The sequence below is a fragment of the Condylura cristata genome, unplaced genomic scaffold, assembly GCF_000260355.1.
Source record: "Condylura cristata isolate star-nosed mole 26May11 unplaced genomic scaffold, ConCri1.0 scaffold00055, whole genome shotgun sequence".
NCBI lineage: Eukaryota > Metazoa > Chordata > Mammalia > Eulipotyphla > Talpidae > Condylura > Condylura cristata.
In genome coordinates, this window is record NW_004567156.1 from 42,379 (window position 1) to 45,278 (window position 2,900).

Consider the following 2,900-nt stretch of genomic DNA (forward strand, 5'->3'; position numbering starts at 1 on the left):
TCGCATTGACCTGGAAACCATCTTGTCAACAGTAAATTTCTTTCTCCAGGCCTTGTTTTTGGCCTGGGACCATAGCCAGAGGTCTGGGGAAGGCTTTCTCAATCAAGTGCCTTCCACCCAAGTCAGGCCACAAGTCTTTGTCCTTTTTAGAGCCCTAGAGCTTCCTGCCCTGGGTCCTCTCGGAGATTCTGGAACTGTCCAAGAAATAGAAGAGTACCCCAAATCCCCAAGTCCAGGCTGATAATATGAATGTTGGGCTTCCAACTTCCAAATGGATTTTCCTTTCCATTTTCAGAACGGCCACTTGAGCGCTACCTCAGTGGCCCATGGAGAAAACCAAAGTGTGAATTTTCTGATTATTTCACAGACCCCCCAAAAGTCACATGACTCACCACCCCACCTCTGACCATGAGGTCATCATCCTGAGATGCTGGGCCCTGGGCTTCTACCCTGCGGAGATCACCCTGACCTGGCTGCAAGATGGGGAGGACCTGACCCAGGACACAGAGCTGGTGGAGACCAGTCCTGGGGGGGGGACAGGACCTTCCAGAAGTGGGCAGCTGTGGTGGTGCCTTCTGGAGAGGAGCAGAGATACACGTGCTGGGTCATTTCTTCCCCTCCCTTTTGCAGAGTCCCCTCCTCAGCTCAGCACCTCCACCTTGGGCATCATGGCTGGCCTGGTTCTCCTTGGAGCTGTGCTCACTGTGGCTGCGGTGGCTGCAGCTGTGATGTGGAGGAAGAAGCTCAGGTAGAGGAGGGCGTGGGGGATCTGAGCGCTTTGGTCCTACTGGGGGCTTTAGCTCCAGGTAGAAGTTAGTCCGGCCTTGAAAAGTCCCACCCCATACACATGTGCTGGTCCGGCCAGCAGCTGATTGCTAGCACTTACTCTCTGTTAAACGTGCAGAGGTTTCCCCCAACCTGTAGCTTAACCTTTTTGGGAGAAAACTAGAAACCAAGCAGAATCAAGTGGTAAACGCCCTTTGCTGTTCTCCTGCCACCTCCAGCCCCATGATTTATTCTCTGACTGCATTCCTGGAAACCTTGAGAACTGGAGGTGTTTCATCTCTACAAAAATCCTCTGTGTCTTTTCTGGGACAAAGCTGTCCTCAGCAGGGACCTTCCCCTCTGAAAACACCAGAGCAGCAGTTAGCTGACCTTCAGTGATGTAACTAAAGGAACTCTCTGCTGAAAAAGAGAAATGCTGTAACTCCGGATGCCCACATTTCCAGAAAATGCAAAGACACCTACTCCCAGGTTGTTTCCTTCCCTCCATATATAAACCACAGTGTCCCCACAATTTGGGGGCTCGGCTGCTTTTATAGGGTACTAGCCCTGTCAGCTCCCTGGGAGGCCACCTTGTGTCATAAACTCCTTTGTGAAAAGATTCCCATGGTTCAGAGTTTGGCCTTTTGACTGCAAGACAGAAAACTGGTTTGGTTGTTTATAAAAGCTCATGTGAAAGTGAGCACAGCATTTTCACCTGGATAATTATGGGAGTGGGAACCCAGCACTCAGCAGGGGAATGTGATGGGAAGCTCCCTGCTGAAGACAGACATCCAAGAGGGCAGTTGATCCCTACCTTCTTGGCTCCCTTCTCACGCCTGCTCATCTTTCTCGGATCTGCAGTCACAGTTTTGGAAGGTTCCTTGTGGTCCAGGACTGGGGGCTGGAAGGTTGCTCTAGGATCTGATGACCTACTTCTTTTCTGGCCTCTCAAATGGTATTTGATTCCACATGTGGAAAGGGAGGGATGTCTCCTTGGGACATCAGTAGGTATGGAGGTGGTGGGATCTGGGGGTGATCCCTGAGACCCTTGGGGTATAGTTGGGAGTGCATGGGGGTCTCCCACACCCAAAGTTCCTGCTGTTTGTTCTGCCCCAGGCAATGATAGCACCCAGGACTCTGATGTGTCACTCAGGAACGCAAAGGTGAGAACTTAGAGCTGTTACCTGGATCGGGTTTGGGCAGAGGGGACACAGCTAGATTTTGGGGATTGCTTGGGTGCAACATTTTGAACATGTGGTGATTGGTTGGGAAAGTTAGCGCTATGTGACTGACATAAATTCTTCATGATTATTTTATTGTGTGAGAGCTGCCTGTGAGACTGAGTGACACAGGGTTGTTCACACTCCCTCTTTATAATTTCAGGATTCCCTGACTTACTTTTGTGTATGCGTGTGTCTCTGTTCCTATAGAATAGTATAAGGAAGTGGGGACACTGGCCCAGGCCTGCCCAATACAACCCCCTCTGGCCTGTGTGCCCTTCCCTGATGGACTTTCCTGTCCCATAGAGTTGTGTTGGGCCATCGGTTCCCTCAGTTCATGTTGTGCTGAGAAATAATATCACTTCCTATTTTTTCTATTTTTGTCATGAGGGATTGATAGATTAATAAAAAAAATCCCCAAAGTTTCAGAGGAGAAAAAAATGGAAACATGAAGAAACGTGCAAAGCTGTGTGTCTCCTGTGCTGAGCCTTTGCAGGAGGGCCAGGGGATGCTGTGAGGAGCTGAGGGTGGGTGAAGCCTGTGCCCAGCTGGCGCTCAGCGGGTGATGGGCTTTGCCCTGGTCACTCCTCAGCGGGCTGGATCGCTAACCTTCTGCTGAGTCCCGTCAGCCCAGCATTATCCCCCGGGACCTGTGACCCCAGGGACTCAGCACCAGGCCCTGTCCTGTCTCCAGAGCTGTGGGCGGGGAGGGCCTGTGTCCCTGGTCAGCCCAGTCTCGAGCCAGGGTCTCGTGTCTGCCTTCAGCTCTTTCTCTATTTATATTTTGCTTCTTTGGGAATTTTTGGATTATGCCTGATTTTTCTTTTTTCACATTCAATTCTGGTGTCATTTTCTTCAGGTGACCCCTGCCTCTGACCACATCAGGAATCATTTTGGAGGTCACTTCTCCACAGC

The 2,900-nt window shown here is 50.8% G+C and overlaps 1 long non-coding RNA gene across 1 annotated transcript; it reads left to right on the plus strand.

Annotated features, from left to right (window-relative positions):
• Nucleotides 1-6: 6 nt before the first annotated feature.
• Nucleotides 7-2,900, plus strand: LOC101633901. The gene is made up of 3 exons (XR_001146197.1): nucleotides 7-748; nucleotides 1,882-1,928; nucleotides 2,845-2,900. It is a non-coding gene; the product is annotated as an uncharacterized LOC101633901 (long non-coding RNA).